Genomic DNA, 20843 nt, shown 5'->3' on the forward strand with positions numbered 1-20843 from the left:
TGATTGCCATATTATTAGCGCTTTTATCAGGGTTTACTCCAGAGACACCAGATAGCCAAATTGTCCACACATAATTCTGGATGCAGGAATATAAAGCTTTATTTATCGGATAAGACTTTTCCGAGGACAGAGCCATGCACGCGGGAATGGACTTGGTGAGCACCATCACTGTAGATTGTGGCAAATTAATTTTTAGGGTGGTCAGGACAAGATTAAAATATTCTGCACAAGGAATAATATGAACGCAATGAAAAAGACCAATTCTAGGCCAGAGAGGAGGGACGCACCCTACCTTGGTCGTCTTTCCGCAAAGCGTCGGGTGCCATAACCACGTGGGATGAGTATTTTAAAGGTACACTGAAGTGATTTGTAAACATTGCGGGATTACTAGCGCAAATTGTAGTTCGGAGTCTGTAGGCATTGTTTCGACCACTCTGGCCGCGTTTACGCGAATTTATTTAGTAGAAAAATCAATTCGAAAAGGCTGTCCTCCTCTCTTTACGCTCGCCCATTTTCTGTGGCGTTTTCGTGTGACGTCAGCAGGAGATGAGCTGGACAATGGCTGCGCTACTGCACGGTTCGCCGACCAGCCGACCTACCGATCGAGTCAGTCGGCCCAGCGTTTCGTCCGCCGGCCGCCGACGGGTCGTCGCTATTCGCTCGCTCAATTGAAACTAAGCCACAACACCTTTGTAAATGAAAGAATGTACCTGTCCTTACTTTGTTAGTTTGTACACTGTGTCAAACTCAGAGTCCGGGTCGCTCCACACAAGCGCTGCACAAGTGCACATGCGACGCTTCGCTGACTTAACGCTAGTAGGAAAATCTAAGGCCAATTGAAAGCGGGAGAAGAGTCAGCGAAGTCAATATAGGTACTAAGAAAATAAAATCACCTGAAACTTTTACCGTACAGCACAAAACTAGGGAGCAGGAAGCACTTTTTGCGCTGGGTAAAGAAACAAGCACAGCGGTCAGCAGCACGACCGCACATCTGCGAACGCTTTTCCATCAAAGAAATGCAATTGCTAGACGTGAGATATTGTGGATATTTGGGGGACACTTACTGCAGGAGTGATATACAACAAATATTCACATAAAGTACTTAAAATGCTTAAAATAAATGAAAGTGTAAACTGGTCATACATTATAAACCTTATATATCCAAACCGACCGGTGCCGTCTCGTGGTCTGAGGCGCTGGAATTTGTTTTGAAAGTCGCAAGTTCGAATCCCCGAGGGTACATGTTTTTTTTTGTACATTGATTTTTTTCGTATGCGGCCGATGTTTTCTTAACTGAGTTCACCATTGTTGGGCCGTAACGTTCACTGCTCCACGAGTGAGATCGCAGAACGCGCGCATACTGACAATGACGCGCTAGCGAGTTCTCGTTGGCGTGCTGTTGCCACAAGCACCGACTGCTTGCGGGCAGTGGGCCCAGGCCTAAATCAGCACACCCTTGGCCTGGTGCGAACTAGCTTTTTACGAACAGACATGAGTGAGGCAAGCTTCGAATATGCGGGAAAAGCGCATGGCATTTGAGAGTCTGCGGTGACGCGGAGGGCGTTCATCCACTGCGTAGGCCTCGTCTTGTGATTTCTACGATTCCAAGCCGCCCTGGGAGGTTTATCTTAGACATTTGACAGCCGACAACATGGCAGAAGCGCGGTACGGCGATAATTGAGAAATCGAGAATGCCCATCCAAAAAAGCCATCAGATGTCAAGCATGTTGTTTTACAGAACCGAAACCGAAACCGGAACTTTTGATTGCTAACCTTGGGCATCGTCCAATCACGGTGCCCCCCTCCTGACGTCACAGCTTTTAGTGGGTGCGGCCGCCGCAAACCGCGCATAGTAGTTTTTCTTCTTTCGCGCTTTGTAAAATAATTACCGATTTGTCAACCGGATAAACGATGAATAGTGTGTTAATTTGAGCCAGTCTACACAGTGCAAGCAAAAACGGGAGCTTGACAAATTCACTTCAGTGTCCCTTTAAATGGTGGTACAGGTGAATACATATTTAGGTTAACCGGGAGAAACTTTGCATTATGAGGGGACACATTATCGAACAAAATCTCTGCCAATATGGACCGAAACTGCAAGACTAGCACTAAAAGCAGAGTGGTGATTAAAGGAGTAAGTAAAGAATTTGCAGAAATGACATTAGGGCGATGACAACGAGGTAACATGAGCCGGATAACGAGATTGTGTTTTGGAGAAAAAGTGTCTGTGGTCTTGCCAGCGCGGTCTTGAGGAACCTTAGGAAAGCAATCACTGTGATTGGGACGCAAACGGGCAGACCTAAACCACATCGGAATGCTTGTCGTTACAGCTTCAACAGTGGCAAAGCATATACTTCGCGGAACCAGATAACAAAATACACAAACACGAATGTTGGGCGCATATACAGGCTGTATATTATCAGAAGCGTACATCCTCTTAGAAATATTTTTTTGTGGCTAAGACCCAATAGTCCAGCCAGAGCGCGCGCGCCTTTTGCTGGTATGTGTTCAATATTACAAGAAGACAACGTGAATAAGAACAACGAAACGTGGCGCAGTGGTCCAACGACTGAGGAAGAAGAAGCTGGGCAGGCGTGAAGCCAGCGTCGGCTCTGTCTCACGGCCGACACCATGCAAATACTGAAAATATAGCGTTCGCCAATCTCATGGTTCACTTTCTTTGTCCTGCCACCACGTAACATTTGGTGGAGTGTGCGGGACGATCATCTTCATCCTGGACCACCAGCATCGCGCCGTCATGGCTCTTGAAGAGCGCTTCTCGGGTTCTTGAACCGCATCTGAATGCCCCAATCATAGTAACCCATCACATCTGTTCCCCAGCCCGTGCCTACAGCCTATGACGAGCCGAAACCAGCCGAGACGTGAGAAGCCGCGACCAGACAAGACGACGATGCCGTCCTTCGGCCCGTTCACCGGCGCGTCTTCTCAAAGGGTTTAACCATTGCTGCATGACGTCGGCGGGCATGGCTGTTCCGGACTGGTGTTCACCAAATAGGTCATCTTCATCCGTGGTGGCAAAGACGTCTTCATTGTGCGTTATCAATTCATCGTTCGTACTCAATACACTCGCTCATCTACAAAGGGCTCGACCGGGCGGTGTTCCTCGACCGCAGGCCTATGTTACAAGAAGACGACGAGGATCAGAACAACGACACGGGGTGCTGTGGTCCAACGTCAGAGAAAGAAGCTGCGCTGGCGCGCAGCTAGCGCCGGTACTGTCTCATGGGCGACATCATGTAAAAACTGAAAATCAATCATTCGAACATCTCAGAGTACACGACCTTTTTCTTGCAGCCGCGTAGCAATATGTTGAGAGCAAATCATTTTACTGCCATGTATGACTCCATAAAATGTTAGCGATTCACACTGACGAAGGAATCTTTGTTGTAAAGAAAACAAATCCAGCTTAGTTTACTAAGACGGTACCGGAGCATGGGCTACTTATTAATATTTTTTAAAAGTTTGAACGTCCTGCAATATATCAAGGCGTTTATTTAGAACGCAACGGAACAAAACAAGAAACGAATGTGTTGCGAAAACAAAAAGACAACACCCTCTGCATAAAATTGTACATCTGGGTGAATCAGTATGGAGCTTAAAACCCATTGAATAAGCCTGGGGGCGATAACAGTTCCCTGGCGTAATCTTCGTGTCTGTATATACTGAGAAAAGTCCTAGGAGTGTTGATAACAAAATCACTTTCTTTTCTACACAACCCGCTTCCACGCTGTGATGCACTCCGAGAAAAATAACAAGCTGTGACATCTAGGAAATGCGCAATATTCTACACTGTCGTATCCTTCGAAGATTTGAAGTGTGGCACAAGTATGGACCTGCCTTTTTCTTCAGTTGCAGTAAATGTGACTTCTCAAACATCCATGTTCCCGCCGTATGGAGCATGCTTCTCTAAACCCTATTGCTCTTCAGCAATCGCTTTGGTTGATCGTGTATTACCCCTTTTCTTCAGGGCACACAGGTTGCAATGGAATCTTCCTCACGAAATATGGTTATTCAATATTTCTCTGCGATGCAGATGGGGCGAGCGTCCTTTAATGGAGGTGCGCCAAGAACCCCACCCTTGCATCTAATCCGCATAGCTTAGCACGCCTGCCGCTCTGAAGTGCGCAGAGCAGTCATAGCTTGCTTGCATGGAGTACGGCCCATACAAGCTATGCATACGCTCTTTATTCAAAGAACTAAGTTTAAGAACCACAAAATACTATCAACACCCTTCGTTGGTGGCATCCCGGAAAGCCAGACGTGCATGTGTGATCACTTTACCAAGTAGGCAGCATCGTTAGAAACCAACAAATCATGCCCTATATTGCCAAGAGCTGCCGCCGCAGATTACCACTGCCGCTCAGTAAGCCTTGTTACCGTGAAGCAGATTTACGGCCCGCCGACTGGGGTCATCGTGTGCGCTTAATATAAAAATTATTTCCTTGCTTAAATCAAAAAGTAACCCTAAATCACTTTCTTGATTTATGTTTCCTTGGTACCCCTGTGTAAATGAGCCAAAGTCTTTATGTTACTTGTATGTCACTTGCAATGGCTTCAGTTTTATACACACGTACCGTTTTAAGTGTTCTTGTACTGAACTCCTGTTTCAAGGAACCTTACCAATGAATCCAAACAGGCCTTTTGTGTTAGCTTTCCTTAGTGTGCTGGGTGAAGTGTTAGCGTCTTGTCGAAACGTTTGGCGCATGGTGCCTTGTCCCAATACAGGGAAATGCCTTGGCGGGAAGATTGTAACCAAATTTGACTGTCATTTTCTTCCTGCATCCAAAGGAAAATGCAATCAAATAAGTTCACATTTACAGCCTCCACGAGCTGGCTGAATGCCGCAGATCTGAAGAAGATCGTATGGCGTGTAGATTAATGAGGCTCGAAAGCTGATTGGGCATATTAAGGTCATTTTTCTCAAACGTGTACTTCATATAGTCTCGGCCGCCGTTGCACAATAGGTTGTGAGCGGAAATGCAGCAATCGGAGCACCCCGTCCCAGGTTATGACCTACTGCAGGTAGGGAAACTGGTCCTGTTTGGTTAGTTGCTGGTTGTTATGGAGAAGTTGAAACATTTACTAATCAGCTTGGAGCAGCTGCATGAACTGCTCTATACCTTCATGCTGAACATGTTAGAGATGCCGATGCCAGACTTCGGAGGGCGCATCTCCATTGCTGAAGGTGTAATAACTGGAAGCGTCGACGGAGGCATCGCCGTAGTTCGAAGCTCCTCGATTGCGGTGTCTCCGTTGCAAGAGGCATTGCGCGCTTTACGCAACACCAATCCCAAGTTTTGGTCACTAATTACAGCGAAGAATACCAGCATTTAAACAGGGGCGCTGCAATTGCGTTCCTCGAAGAAACGCAAGCAGCAAGTGACGTGATCACCGTTGCCGACTTTGAACGCGCACCCGAAGAGACCTTCAAGCTTCCGAATCCCTTCTACGTGAATCGAGAGTTACCGCAAGAAGAACGGAAGAAATTATTGGATTTGCTGCATTGCTACAGAGAGGGTTTTTCGTCGAACTCAGAACTACGTTAGACACCTCTGGCGAAGCACCAAATAATAACCGAAGATGGAGCCCGACCGACCCGACAGTGACCGTACCGCGTCTGTTCACACAAGCGGGAAGCCATCCAGACTCAAGTCGGCGACATGCTCAGCTCGGACATTATACAGCCATCGAAAAGCCCCTGGGCGGCGCCGGTCGCACTCGTGAAGAAAAAAGACGGAACATTACGGTTTTGCGTTGACTACCAGCGACTGAACAAAATCACCAAAAAGGACGTATACCCCCTCCCCCGAATTGACGACGCTCTCGGCCACCTCTGCCACGTGAAGTACTTCTCATCGATGGATCTGAAGACCGGCTACTGGCAAATTGATGTGGACGAGAGAGACCGAGAGAAGACCGCATTTATAACTCCGGACGGCATATACGAGTTCAAGGTGATGCCGTTGGGATTGTGCACGGCGCAGCAACGTTTCAACGAGTCATGACACAGTGCTAGCTGGCCTGAAGTGGCCCACCTGCCTCGTATACCTCGATGATGTTGTGGTATTCTCCCGGAAGTTCGACGAACACCTTGCAAGGTTGCAGTCTGTACGCCTGAAAAGTGCCGCTTCACGTACCAGGAACTCAATTTTTGGGGCCATGTCATCGATGCCGCGGGAGTCCGGCCTGATCCTGCAAAAACTTACGCCATAGCGAACTTCCCAAGACCAAAAGATAAGACGGGCGTGGGGAGATTTCTCGGGCTATGCGCATACTACAGGCGCTTATTCGCAACCTTCGCCCGCATTGCAAAGCCACTAACCCGTTTGACGAAAGATAGCACCCCTTTCAGCTCGCGCAATGCCCAAGAAACAGTCTTCTGCGAGCTGCAACAATGCCTGCAAAGCCCGCCTGTGCTCGCGCATTTCGACGAAAATGCCGAAACGGAAATGCACGCGGACGCCAGTGATATAGGCTTGGGTGCCGTCCTCGTACAAAAGCAAAACGGGTGCGAGAAAGTAATCGCCTAAGCCAGCCGTGGTCTGTCCAAAGAACAAACTACTCAGCCTCTGAGAAAGAGTGCCCCGCGAATATATGGGCCATTTCAAAACTTCGCCCATACGTGTATGGAAGACCATTCAAGGTTGTGGCAGACCACCATGTGCTGTGTTGGTTCGCCAATTTGATGGAACCCTCTGGCCATCTTGGTAGGTGGAGCTTGCGCTTGCAAGAATTCGACGTTACAGTATTCTATAAATCCGGGAGGAAACACTCCGACGCCGACTGTCTGTCCCGTGCCCCTGTCGACCAACCACCACAAGACTCCGATGAAGACAGCGCGTTCTTAGGAGTCATGACTGAGAGCGACCTGGCCGCCCAGCAGCGTGCCGACCCCGATCTATGCGTCATGATTGACTACCTCCAAGGATGCAACGTCGCCGTGCCCAGGGCCTTGAAACACAACTTACCTGCATTCAGCCTGAAAAACTCCGTCCTCGTGAAGAAGAATTTCAGCCCCGGAACGAGAGCAAATTATCTTCTTGTCGTCCCGGCAGATCTTTGTGACATAATTTTGGAAGCGTGCCACGACGACCCGTCTTCCGGACATCCCGGCAAAGCTCGCACGATTGGGAAAATCAAGATGAAGTACTACTGGCCCCGCCTTGCATCGGGCGTCACCCACTACGTCCGGTGCTGTCGTGACTGCCAGCGACTAAAAACGCCACCGACGAGGCCCACCGGACTTCTGCAGCCGATCGGCGTCCCGTCTAGGCCCTTTCAAAAGATTTGATAGAACCTTGTGGGCCCGTTCCCTACATGCCCATCCGAGAACAAGTGGATTGTGGTAGCGACAGACTACATGACGCGCTATGCAGAGACCGCCGCTCTTCCGAGGGGGACTGCACAAGAAATCGCACAATCCGTCATAAGCCAAGTTGTGCTGCGACATGGAGCCCCGGAAATCATAATCACGGACCGCGGAACGGCCTTTACTGCGGAGCTGATACATTTGATATTACGCTACAGGAACACGGATCACCGAAGAACGACTGCGTACAACCCCCAAACGAACGGACTAATGGAACACCTGAACAAGACAAGCGTGGATATACTTTCAATGTACGTCGAAGTTGAACATACGACTTGGGACAAAGTGCTACCGTATGTCACCTTTGCGTACAACTCGGCTATCCAGGAAACTACGCAGATGACGCCGTTCGAGCTTGTCTGCGGAAGACGGCTGACTACGATGCTCGACGCCATGCTTCCGCACGTAGAAGACGACGACATCAACGCCGACGTCCGAAAATACATTCAGCGTGGGGAGGAGGCCCGCCAGCTGGCTCGAGTTCGCACAACGGACCAGCAGCTGGTGAATGCCGGGCGCTACAACTTCCGACACCGAGACGCCGAGTACCACCCTGGGGATCGTGTGTGGATTTGGACTCCCATTAATCGACTTCCGTTACAAGACTGATTGGGTCCGGACTTGGCGCCGTGAGCATTGTGGTGATGTTACCTCCGAACGTATCCCAGTTTGTTACAGTGCAGCGCCGTCGTAAGCGACGCGTCGAGGTTGGGACAATGCCAAGCCTGATGGGATGGTCATGACTGCTCCAGCAGTCGGCCTCTAGGTGCCAGGAGACCGTATCATTACCAAGCCACGAGGTTGAGTCGGGTGAGTAGGGCGGCAACCGGGATGAATACATTTTCGCGTAGAACACGAGAAATCGTTATGGAGGGTGAAGTGCGCATCGATGAAGTAGTCAAGTAGCGCCCGCCCGCGTGCCCTTGTGGTAGCATAACCCCAAGGAGGGGCAATAAAGTCCACGGCCACGAGCATGGGACAGGCAGCGTGGGAATGCCGTAGAGATGTCAGCAAGCCCAATCTTAGACAAGGCGCACGTCCGCTATGTGGACGTACATAACATGACACCAAGAGTATTGCGTACTTCCGCAGTTGTGCTTTCAGTGCAACCATTTCTTGTCATTCCGTACACGACTCGTCCAGGGGATCTGAGTTTGCGGATAAGCCGTAATCACATAGATGGCGGCTTTGCCTGACCGAGATTCATTGGAGCCACAACGCCCATCATGTATGAATGGCGTAGCGTCAGCCGTAAAATTTTGGAAGCGAGGTAGAGAGTTTTTCTCTTGTACTAGTAAATTTCATGCTCGCAGTTTGCCTAGGCGAACACGTTCCCGAAGCTCCCCAATTTTTTTCTGTGAGTCCGCGACAGTTTCATTGTACTATATATTGTGGAACATGCACAGTGAAATGAGTTAATTTAGTTGGGCCACTAACACTCACATGAACTTCTGCTGCTGCTGCACCACAAGCTGTAGGCGCTTATGGTGGGTGAAAGCAGAAGGGACAGGCTTTGGTGGGTTCATGCTTGTTGGCGCGAAACGGCGCCGACTCGACCGGTCTTGTTACGGTGGAGGCTGGCGGTTCGGATGATGAATTAAGCGGGGCAGGCGCTGTGTGAGCTTAGTCACGTCAGTTTGCAGCACCGCCATTTGTTGGTCTATCTTTTCTAGCTCTTCATAACCGTAGATGATTGCACAGTTTGACTGTGCTGTTTTTTCCGGTGGCGGGAGCCACAAAGCACTTCGTGGTACTATGGCTGGTAGTAATCCAAAGGCTGCACAGCATCGTCTTCTACCACTTCTTCGCTTTGCTTAGGCAAACAGCCGAAACCGTTGGCCAGAGGAATATCGTTGGGCTTAGGCTGGCTTCGGAGCGCGCGCCGCTTAGCGCGAGTAGCTTTGCACTTAATCGGGCACTATTTGTCCGTGATGCATTGTTCATCCATGCGGCACAGACCTCATCGAAACTTGGCTTACGTTGAGGCGAACGACTAGGTAGCCAGTGGCTCTGATGCCGTAGAAACCGGTGGTTCCGAGGCCGTTGTCACCTGCGCTTCTGTGACAAGGAATGGGCGTGACGTTCTCATGTGTCCATCACGGAAGCATTGGTAACAATGTACCACTCCGGCATTTAATGGACGTGGGCGAAGAACGCAGCCATTGTAGAAAAGACGATCCGGTGGCTCTAACGGCCCTGGCAGAGTTATGAGACACGTGCGGACAGCGCCCATGTACCAAACAAGAAGAACCTGCCTGATGCGTGGAGCAACGTGTACTGGCCTGCAGGCCTTCAGGATTCTCTCCGGGGTCTACCCCCGAAACAACATAGCGTTAGATGTCAGTACCAGAGAGCAGGCACGCTTATATAGGTAGCTGTTTTCCAGCCAACAGAAAAATATGATCCAGTGCGCACAGTCGCTGGACAGCCTCAGGAGACGACACCCACACAGACACTGTGTTGGTTCGGCTGTGGTACGCGTAGCCAGCAAATCCGGATGTTCCTAGGCATCCGTCGAGCGTCTGCTTCAGTGTCCTTGTCGGAAGAGAGAGGTTGTTGAATCGCTCTCGATGTTTGATGGCAACTTTGTACACTGAGGGACTCTGCTCATTGGTTGTAGGGACCCGCGAACTGGCGGCGGCTGTACGGGATGGAGTAGATGTCGCTGTTGTATACCGTTCATCGGTCGGTTGCAGGGATGTGTTTGTGACAGATGTACACACTCGTTTGGCCGCAGGCGAGGGTGGAACCTCAGCCCTAACTCGGGCCGCACCTTTGGCCGAAGACCGCTTCGATAAAGTAGAGGGGTCCGCCGGAGATAGCGGGAACGGTAGCGTTACCTCCATTTGCAGCGGGTAGTCCAGAGCCGGGTTTGTAGCGATGTCAGGAGCAGCGAGCGTCTACCTAGGCGCAGTGGATTGCGGTTTGTAGAGCTTTTCTCGCATGGGTGACATAGAGGCGCGCCGTCGCAACCGCCAGTGGCTGAGAGCCAGTGTGGTTTGGCCTAGCGGCCGGTGGGCCGGATCCGATGCAGAGGAGAACTCTAAGGGGCCGTCCTTTTGCTTGCAGCATAGAGTTAATACTACTGACTCTAGAGGAAAAGCTGCCCGGCCAGCCCGTGCAGTGAAACCGTGCTACACCAGGGCGCAGACATGATGCCACCCTCACAGCGTTGCCCGCTGTCTATTTGCCTACTAGAGTTGGCGGCAGTTCTGGGTTTTCACCTAGCAACATACGCCCAGGCAGCACAGGACTGTTCGGCCTAAAACAGGCCGGTGTACTTCGGCCGGTGATTTTCTGTCCGGCCGTTTTCCGGCAGCCATGTTCGGCCCATGTCCAAATGTGGGCCTTTTGGCCGTATACGGCCGTACTCCCATGGCTGTTCAACGGCCAGTGTCCGTCGGCCAGTCGACCGGCTTACGGCCATACGGCCAGATTCCAGCCGTAGGGCTCCGGCCATTCTAAAGCCACCCGTGTACGGCCGAAGTACGTCCGCCGGAGGACAGCCAAGATGCGGTCGTCGGACTCCAGCCGGACTACAGCTACCGGAAATACGGCCGTGCTACGGGCATTGGAGTTCAGCCACAGTACGTTAGCTGTACTGAGGCCGGTCACTGCATGTCGCGCAAGCAGATGACTCATTCGCGCAGTGCAGAATCAGCACAAACCCAGAATTTTCGGCCCAATGCAGCCACATCAAAGTGAGCTCGCGCGCAGCCACCAGCGGTCAAGCTTTCAGCGCAGCCTTGCTTAATTACCAGCCTCAGTTGACAGCAAAATTCTTTTATTAAACAGTGCTCACAAATTGTCGTTCCTTTAATTGCTGTGCCTCATTTACTGCCGAACACATAAAATATTCAGTTCTTTGTAGAGCTTGAATAGATGTATTGTCCAGGTCCTGATATCCTCTGTGGGGCGGCTTACCTGTAATAAACGGGGAAAGAGGAGGGGGGGGGGGGGGCGGCGGAGGGCGCATACTTTAGTGGGTTGAATTTCAGAGAGAAAAATTGCGCCGCTTTTAGCCAATTTCTTTTAGGGCAATATTCCGGAACACTTTCATGCTATGAATACATCAACTATTTTTATAACGTTGCTTGACCAATTTTTATGTATATAAAACCAGCGTGAATGCCTTTACGAACCGTTTTGGTTCTCAACAAAACACTCAGCAGCATTTATTATAACTCCTTCACAAAAAAGTATGTCCAGTTTTTGCCCATTTTTCTTGCAAAGACATTTTCTACTCGATCAACTTTTCTGATGGTCTTGCGCAGGGCTGATCATAAGAAGGAGCGAACAGGTACTTTCATTTTCAATCTATTTTAATGTTGTTTTCATGAGTATACGTCCACACCACTTAATAGTCCAAAAGAGCTTAATTTTCTTTTAATGTCATACTACGTTCAAAAAATTCTAGAAGCTTCGCGAGTGATGCCCTGCTTCAGGTGGCTGCAGTTGTATCCCTTTGTGTTCACGCAAGGAAAGGCGTAAAATTAGAGTTACATAATTTGTTTCAAACCAATAACATAGCAATGGTAGCATGCATACAGGAAACCTTGCATACTGCAACGAATAGGGCAATAAATATTTTATTGGTCAAGATTGAATGCGTAGGGTTCTCAACCCGTCGGAGGCAAACGTGCGCCTCTGGAAGTTTATTTATGTATGTAGGTATTCATTTGTTTATTTATTTGTTTGTTTATTTATTAATTTTTATTCATTTATTTATTCATTTTTTATTTATTTATTTATTTATTTATTTATTTATTTATTTATTTATTTATTTATTTATTTATTTATTTATTTATTTATTTATTTATTTATTTGTTTATTTATTTATTTATTTGATGTCTGCTTGCCTTTGCATGCATTACAGAAGGTAGATACATAACACTAAGCATTAAATATGAGACAAAATAACAAAATAATTCTACAAAGCGCGCTGAAAATCGTCAATATAAACTGTAATGCTATCATACGTCAAAGATTATAACACTGCAGTATTGATGTAAAATAAAATGAATCGCGCAAGGCGTCACCTTTAAAGGAAAGTTAATAATTTGCTTTAAGCTAGCGGTCCCACTTTGCTATATGTAGAATGGCGCTTGGACATACTTCTCCCCTTCTACAACAGTTTTCGAATGATAGGTATTACGAAAAAAAGTTCAACCTGTGGTTTCGTCTGTGATCTTTCACGTCCTGCCATTTCAGTTTACTTTTACTTTCTCTCATGCTAAGTTGAGCGTGCCAATTACCTAATACGAATTGCACTGACATACTTTGTATGTTTTCGAGCGTATCAACGAGCTCTTTGGTGTAGGGATCCACAAAAACACATGCGTACTCCAAGATTGAGCGCACATGAGTGAAATACGGTTGTTCTTTTTAGTTAGATGGAAGTTCACTGAAATTTCGTCTCAGAAAGCCAAAAACATAAGCAGCCGTAACTTTTATGGTGTGAACCTGCCTATTTGACCTCTAACCACTCCCTAAATAAACTCCCAGGTATTTATATTCCTCGGCCATTGTCACAGCAGCATAATTTACGGTATACGTATCCAATTGGAATGAAGGTTTTGTTGTAAAAGTGCCGTTAACACACTGTTTAACATCCAAAAACTTTTCTGAATCAGCACACCAGGATGTTATTAAATTCGAATAAAGCTGCAGGTATACGGAATCACGTTCATTCGCTATAATCCGGTTAACTACACAGTACGTTTGAACAAAGCTATAGGGCCAATAGTAATAACAATGCAAAAACCGATTCATTCAGTTCATAGGACGAAATGTACTACGTAGAAGGTGATATGCAACACCATCATTTGCTTTTTTGCAGTCCAAGAATATACAGTCAACCACTTTAAGCTTATCTATTGCAAGAGCCAAATCGTGCGTGAACTCAACAATCTGCGTTGAGCAAGAAGTTTGCTATGATGCTGGCGATTATGTTTACCCAAATGAGTCATATCCCAAGAGTAGAGCTCACCTTCAAACATCGGAACTAAATTAACAGCTAGGCTTCGTCAGTGACAAGGCTCTGTTATTATCGCAAATTTAAAATAATTTTTTTTCTAAATAGGCAGTCGTAAAGCCCCCTGAAGTAACATAGTGCAGGGCATGAAGTTGATCCTACCAATGCACGAGCGAGTCTCTTCTACGTTTATCACCAACAACATAGTGCAACATTGCTTGTCGCAGTTTAATTGTAAGCAGAATAACTTGCGCTTTTGCTCGCACTTGCCTTTATTTGGTGGGGAGTCCTTGACATGGTGGCGGTTTAGCTCCTGCGTGGTGGCCGCTTGCTCGGCGCCCTTGAAGGCCAGTTATTTTGGTGAACCATCTCCATCTCGGATCGGACATCTCTGGCGGGTCGATGTCTCCAATGCTCTCCATTTCTTGAGCGGGCGAATAGCCTAGATCTGATGCGTCGACGAAGCCGGCGGCCGAGGCGTGGTAGCGGCGATGACTGGCGAGGCTTAGCTCACCCGTCGGTGTGGCACAGTCTTCTTGTGGCAATAAATGACATTTAGATGGCCTAAAAGGTTCCCTGCTAATGTCCAGTGAGTCCTTGCACCTTGCCCACCTTGCCCGTTCACCGAGAACACTCACTACTGTTTGACAAACGATGTTCGTTCATTTAAAACGTAGAAACACGGAGCGGATGAAAAACGCGTCCCCGTCGTTCGGCTCCCTAACGGCTTTTTCTCCCCCCAGGAAAAGACCGGTCGGTCTCCTTCCAAACACGTCTGTGCATGAATTCTCGGCGCCCAGGCGCGAGCCGTTGTTCGGCTGTATGCCGTTTGCCGAAAAAATGACGTATAACCAGATGCCTTACGTAGGCCGGTCTCCTCTTGAACACCGGTTGCCAAATATTGTGTGGCCATTCGCTTGCCGTAATTCGGCCGAGGACAGCTAACCGAATGAAAAACGTATATTCTGGGGCCGTACGTCCGCCGGACGCGCGGTTCACCGTTGAAACAACGAATGCACGGCAGCCGCGCTCCGGCCGGTCTCCTTTCGAACACCAACTGCCGCAAGAATACGCATATTCTGTGGCCGGTCGCTTGCCGTGCTTCGGCCGATTACCGCTTCCCGAAGAAAAAACGGATGCCCTAAGGCCGTACTTCGGCCGTTCTCTTTCTCAACATCGGCAGCCGTAAGAGAACTGAATATCTGGCAGCCGGTTAGCTGCCGTTGTACGTCCGGACACGGGCGGACGGAAAAATGCCGAAGCGCTGGTTGCCGAATGTTGGCCGTTCAACGCATGATCAGTGGCTGCCAGAACCTGGATGCTGGCCGGACATGCCAGAAAGCGGCCATAGACGGGCCGGCCTTGGGGCACACTTTCTGTGCCGCCTGGGCGCATTCTATCATGGCAGCCACGGTTGCTAATATGTGCGCCGTGACAACTTTGCTGTCCAGAAACGTTGTGTAAAGTTTTTCCTGTGGTAGGTAGCGAACTTTTGTTCGCTGCTGCCGCGTTAGATGCAGTTTTGCATTCTCCGCAACTAAGAAGGGCAGCGCGTAGATTAGCGGGTACTTCGTACGCTCAAAGAGATAGCTTTTGCGGGTGCGTCATGGGAGCTCGGTCGTCGCTTCGGAGTTGAGCGGACGTGTTTTTTCGTGCTCCTGTGCTTCGGAGGGGCTTCATTTCGGCGGCCCGTTGCAACCGCGGGCCGTTGGATGTCGCCCGGCTTTCGCTCTGCCGGTGTGGGCGGTCGAGTGCCAGCTCCCGCCCCCCCAGTACCCGTTTGTCGGCCGCACTCCTATCCAGCGAACTCCAAAGCAGTCGGGACCGCCGCAGACTTCGCTCATCGTCGCACCAAGCTCACCTCCGCTTTTTTACCGTTCCCTTCGAGGCTTCGCGTCTCCCGGACGCAGCATTACGACAGCCAACAGTGTTCGTGGTGTGTTGTGTGCGACGGAATCGACCACAGTGGAACTACTCTTCTCTACTCTTTCCTCCCCTTTTTATCTTTACTTTTCTCTCTCCTATCATATTTCCCCTACTATTCCCGCTTTTAGACTGTGTTAAATGTAGGTGAGCTCTCATGAGAGCCTAATATTATCCCCAGTTCATTTATTTTCCTTCTTCTTTTGAAAAGAAATCACTTCCCCCTGATTGCTTTTTGCCCTGATTTTTTCCTGGTGGCTTCCCCCGTATTCGCGCATGCGCTGTTTGTGTATATATCCTTTTGTGTGTGGTAAAAGAGTTCAGTTGATATGCAGCGCTAGCCCTGTGTAGTCTTTTCTTGGTTGTCTCGTCTGTACAGCGCTAATTTAACATGTTTCACACGCCTTCACCCCCCCTGTATGCGTCAGCTGATTGTTTTCGCAATCTATTGAGGTGCTCTTTACAACTACTTGCTTATCTAGCGAATGAAAGTTCAAACTGGACAAAGCTTCCAAGAAATGCATGTAAATAGAAATCGTATATGTGACTGCACAAACACGCTTTCTGTGCCTGTGCCGGTGCCTGTCTACGAGGCCTCTGCAGCAGGTGTGTCAACTTTTTTCTCCAGTTGAAATGCTTTTAGGTAGTGGCCCTTGCATTAGCTTAGATTCAATAACCGTAAAATACCCAAGCCTAATATTACTATGTTGTGTTCATCATGAAACTCACTCAAGGAATTGTGGAACTATAGCTTTCAGTACTTCCAACCACAAAAAAATTAGTGCAAGTGTTCATTAGTCGCTGCAGGGCTCGTTACCTTTTAAAATTTTATGCCCCCTCTCCCAGAATAAAGAGGAAAATTGTGTGAGGAACTAACTATTTCCAGCAAAGCTATGGCAGGTTTATAGCCATTAACCAAATGGGCTAAAAGCCAAAAAACCTTTTTGAAGAAAAAACAATATCATTAATAAAATAACTTAAGCACTGGAGAAGAGGAGAAGAATGAAATAAACAAATACAAGCAGAGGCAGCATAAAAGAGCAAAAAATGAACAAAGCAAATGCAATTCTACGAGCAGTTAGTCACGAAAGCTTGCCACAAAAGAACAGACATTTCAAGAAAATTTTAAAAAAATTAGAAATTATGTACCCTATTTACATCATGTACACAGAAAATCAGACATATTTCAGTGGTTTTAAACAAGATGAAGCTGAAGTAGCCAAATCAGTTCTTGCCTTGAAGAAGCAGATTGGAGTGAATAAGAGAGAAAAACAGTCACTGGTGCTGAAGGGGTGTTAGCTTCATGCAGCATCCTTCGTTTGCCCATTTTGTCGTTTCGCCTGCATGATTTATTCCTCTCTTTTTTTCGCCCATGGTGCTGTCTTTGTACTGGCCATTTCCACGGCATTTTTTTTTCTCGAGATTTTTTTTATCCTTTATTTTATGCCAGTCCTCTCCTTTCCTTTCAAGTTTCCTGTTCCCATTTCCACATGTAGCAGAGCCAGCTGGGCAGTTCTTCTTCTTTCCTTGGTTAACCTCCCTAGTTTTCTTCTACAGTTTCTTCCTTTCTTTAAAGTCGCACATTAGTTCATCTTAGCCTTGCTCTTACCATCAAAAACTTCCCTAGAGGTCTGGTGGTATTACTGGTGGTGAAATAAAATTTGTTGGATGAGAATTGCTTGTACATATGACCCTCTTGCTTTTTCTGTGTTTTTTTTTGCTTGTTCTTGCAGCCAAAGAGTAATGTACGTATGAAACGTAACTTGTGCGCAAGATTTTATTGGGCTCAGCTTGCACAAATAACTTCTCACACCTCAAACAAAACCGGTGGAAGGATGAGAAGGTAAGGCTGGCAATGTCAAATTTCTTTTTTTCGTTGCCGGAATTGCGACACGGAATATGTTCTATGGTGTGAAGCACATGATACATGGGCTGATGGCCTTGTGATGGCCCAATATTTTTGATGAAAATAACAATGCTGGTGACCACAATCTGAATGAGCATTAGCCAGAACGTTCATAATCCGCTACAGCATTACTGGAACCCAGCTTCGGTAATGCAACTTCGTCATCATCCTTGTTGCTGTGAGCACGCTGGAATGGAAGCGTGGAAATTCCACAAGTCTGGTGTGACACCTTTGCGGCCACCGGTTTAATGTTGGCATAAATGAGAAGGCTGTGCTAGACATATCGAATTCCTTTTTTCTATCGCGTATCGCATTCGCATATAGCATTCCTTCCTTTTATCTTGTGTATGCAGCTGAAGAACGTCTCCAGGTGGCACTGGCTGAACCGATACGTGCAGATGTAACTGTCGCAAATTATAAAATTGAGAGTTCAGTTTATTGTCCACTTTCTTAATGACTGTCATATGCAATACACATTAAGTGTCTGAACACTCTATATTAGCGATTGATAGTCTCATGCTAGGCAGTCTGATTCACCTGCAATAGTTATGTTTGGCAGCTGCTTCAAAATTAACCACTATGATTGAACTAATGAGTTGCAATAACAATTCATAGGTACACACAAATTAATTTACTTTTCAAGGGAGACGTATATCTTTCGTCAACTTCGCCTTGCACAAAATACATGACGGTCCCATCGCGACCCAAGAAAGCGATGTGTGTTACCCCAGCATGCTTACTAGGCGATTTCTGTTGACAGACCGATTTCCGGCCGAACCCGCAGGCATTTCAGGCAAAACCGCTTGCAGGCGGGGTGGTCCTGATAATTCGGCGTGCACAGAAGTGGCCGTTTCCATTCATTTGCGAATTCACCCAGGTAAGGACAGAATAATTTTTGTTAACGCCCCAGCACACGGGTGCCCATCCCACATGAAGTTTACTCCTGGCCTTCCTCCTCTGTGCAGGTATATACATGGGCCATATGAGAGTAGAGGTGCAAGTAGACGTAATAAAACAACGTCGCTGATCCACCGAGTTTAAAAAATGTGTCATGCAAAGCATCAAATATGTTCTCGAAATTTTCAGTTTGCGTGCTTCAACGATCGAAGGAGAGCGCACCAATCGCACACACGCATACAGGAGATTTCTGCACCTACATTCGGGATTACATTTCGGCTTCGCCTTGTCCTCCTCTAGAAAACCACCGTATTGTGCAAATAAAATTACCATTGATATTATTAGTTGGCGGTTGTTTTATCTCTCACTCAAGTAAAACACCGTTCAGTGAAAGTATAACAACAGTCGTAAACAAGAGCCTATTTGTACGCTAGGCATACTAGAATGTTTCGTGCATTTGGTCGTTTTTAATTTACGAATCATATACGGTGAAAAGGAGCCGATCTGCCCAGCATTGTCTCGCGTAACATGATATGAACGGCTGACGGCGAGTTCAAATCGGCAGCAGCCACTACGGACATGTAGAGAAGGTGTCCTTGAAGATAGGCGGCGGAGGCTTTATTCCGTATCGTCAGCAGTCTTCGCAAGCTTGTCTTCGCAAGCAACGAAGTGACACAGCAGACACTAAGGCGTGTTAGAGTGAACCTTTGTAAATTACCCCACATGAGTGACGCTCCTCACAATATACCGAAACTGAATTTGGCGCCTCAGCCCGACGTCCTCTTTTTGCTTAATATTTCATTTATTTTTGTTCGTCAAGCATAAATGCTTCGAGAAAACTAATAAAAAGCATACAAACTCGTAAAAAAACTCAGGTATTGCCAAAAAGGTTGTCTAATTTTAGCTTAGGGCCCTAAAATTGTGCCTTATTTTTAAGAAAAATTGTTAGCCATATCTTCAACTACTGATCTGGCAACTACAGCGTGGCATCATGGCGGCATCCGTGTTTAGACACATTTTTGAGCCAGCTTTACCCGCCTGGCTTGCAGTCCAACCATGGAGGGGCCACAGATGTTCCAGCGTCACTACAGATCACTGGATGCAAAACCAGCCGAAAACCACGAGATCTGGCGAAAACAACGAGCGGAGGAACAACACAAATGAACCGTTCCTCCAACTTCGTCGTCGTCGTCGTCCTCGGCGAGACACCTGAAATTCGTAACAGAAGCGATGCGATCGAATATGAAAACTAGGTGGTTTTCCCAAGGCCGTGTCTAGAGTGCCGTTCGACGGTATTATAAGCAGTGCACTATATCGACGTTCACCGGCGTTTTGTGGCAAAATTGCCACGTCTGGCACTACATCGCTCTAGATAACGTAAAGCTAGGCAACATAACCTAAACATAGCATAAGATAACCTAACGCACACAAAGAAATCATTTGAAACACAAAAACTAACCTAAGGCGTAAAAATTATACTTCAATAGAAAGATGGAAAAAAAAAGAGGCAAGAACCGGTCTCGAACCACCGTCCTTGCGAGCACGAACCTAAGTCGGATCCTCAAACTACAACGACCAACGCTTTGGACCGGTGCTAGCCTAGTCTTAAATATTCGAATGTCGTCGGTCGGCACTCCAGCCATGCCTGGAGCGGCCAGCTAGAGCGCCGTCGGACGGCACTCTAGACAGTGAGTTTTATCAATCTTGGGCGAGATTCGTAGTCTATAGCTCTGGCAGAACCGCGTTACGTTGAGCCAAGTCAGTTCCGAACCCATGGCCATTCGTAACTGTGCAATCTGCTGTTCTTTCGAAAGAAATGCGGCTGACGCGGCATGTAATTTAAATAATTTTGAAAGCGAAGCTAACGAATGCCTTGCACAACCTTCGAAACCCTCTCGCTGGTGCTGGCGTTTCTCGTAAACGTGATCGTGGTAGAAACAAATTAGCAAATAGAATTTCTGCTAGCATCTGTTTAGGTATGTTATCACTTTACAAAAAAATTTTTAGAGTCATTTTTGGCAGTTTGGAATCTGCGAATGTCCCAAATTTAAACATTTCTGCAGTAATTATGATCTTCTTTTCCTAGTCCGTAACAGAGAGTCAACTTTTCCACAGCTTGTGAACGGCTCTGGAACCGAAACTTGCATGGTGCGGTGAGAAAAAAGGAAATCTCAACAAATATCAGCGCCTTATACCTGAAATTTTTGGGTATGTTTTAGCCTAATACGCAAAATAACCTTGAAAAAGAACTTCCCAGAACTTCGTACTCTAAATATAACTAACTTTCTGTAAAGGGGATGCATGACGCCACAAGCGTCTTCGTTGTTTACTTCCCTGGCGTTTCATGCAACTGCTATGACTTTTACCGGGTTAGTCCTTCGTATATGTAATATTCTTAATACCATCTGTAATAACATCGGCTATCTGTTTTAATAGAAAGGCGCGGCCAAGCTCCGACTTAAAAGACGAGTCAAACAAACTTTTGTGACCAATCGGTGAACTGTGAATGCTCACGGCGAAGACGACGTCGACGTAAATGTGCCGGCGACTGCTGCAAAGCTTAAAAACTTTGGGAAGAATTTGAAGTGCCGCTGCGCGAACCTGTTCGGCAATGCAGTAGAATTCAACGTGTGGAAGCCATATCATCTCTTTTGGCCCAACAGGCCTACGTTCCCCGAGCGGTCCACGTGAGCTTGCCCAGTCTAGTTTCAAAATCAGAGGTGTTCAAAAGCAGAGGAGTACAGGAAAGCACA

The 20843-nt window shown here is 47.4% G+C and overlaps 1 long non-coding RNA gene across 2 annotated transcripts in view; it reads right to left on the reverse strand.

Annotated features, from left to right (window-relative positions):
* Positions 1-20843, reverse strand: part of LOC144145068 (uncharacterized) — a 202675-nt gene that overhangs the window by 8079 nt on the left and 173753 nt on the right. The window lies entirely within an intron of this gene.

This window comes from Haemaphysalis longicornis, unplaced genomic scaffold, assembly GCF_048455015.1.
Source record: "Haemaphysalis longicornis isolate Haplotype H1 unplaced genomic scaffold, Haemaphysalis longicornis Haplotype H1 scaffold_7, whole genome shotgun sequence".
Lineage (NCBI taxonomy): Eukaryota > Metazoa > Arthropoda > Arachnida > Ixodida > Ixodidae > Haemaphysalis > Haemaphysalis longicornis.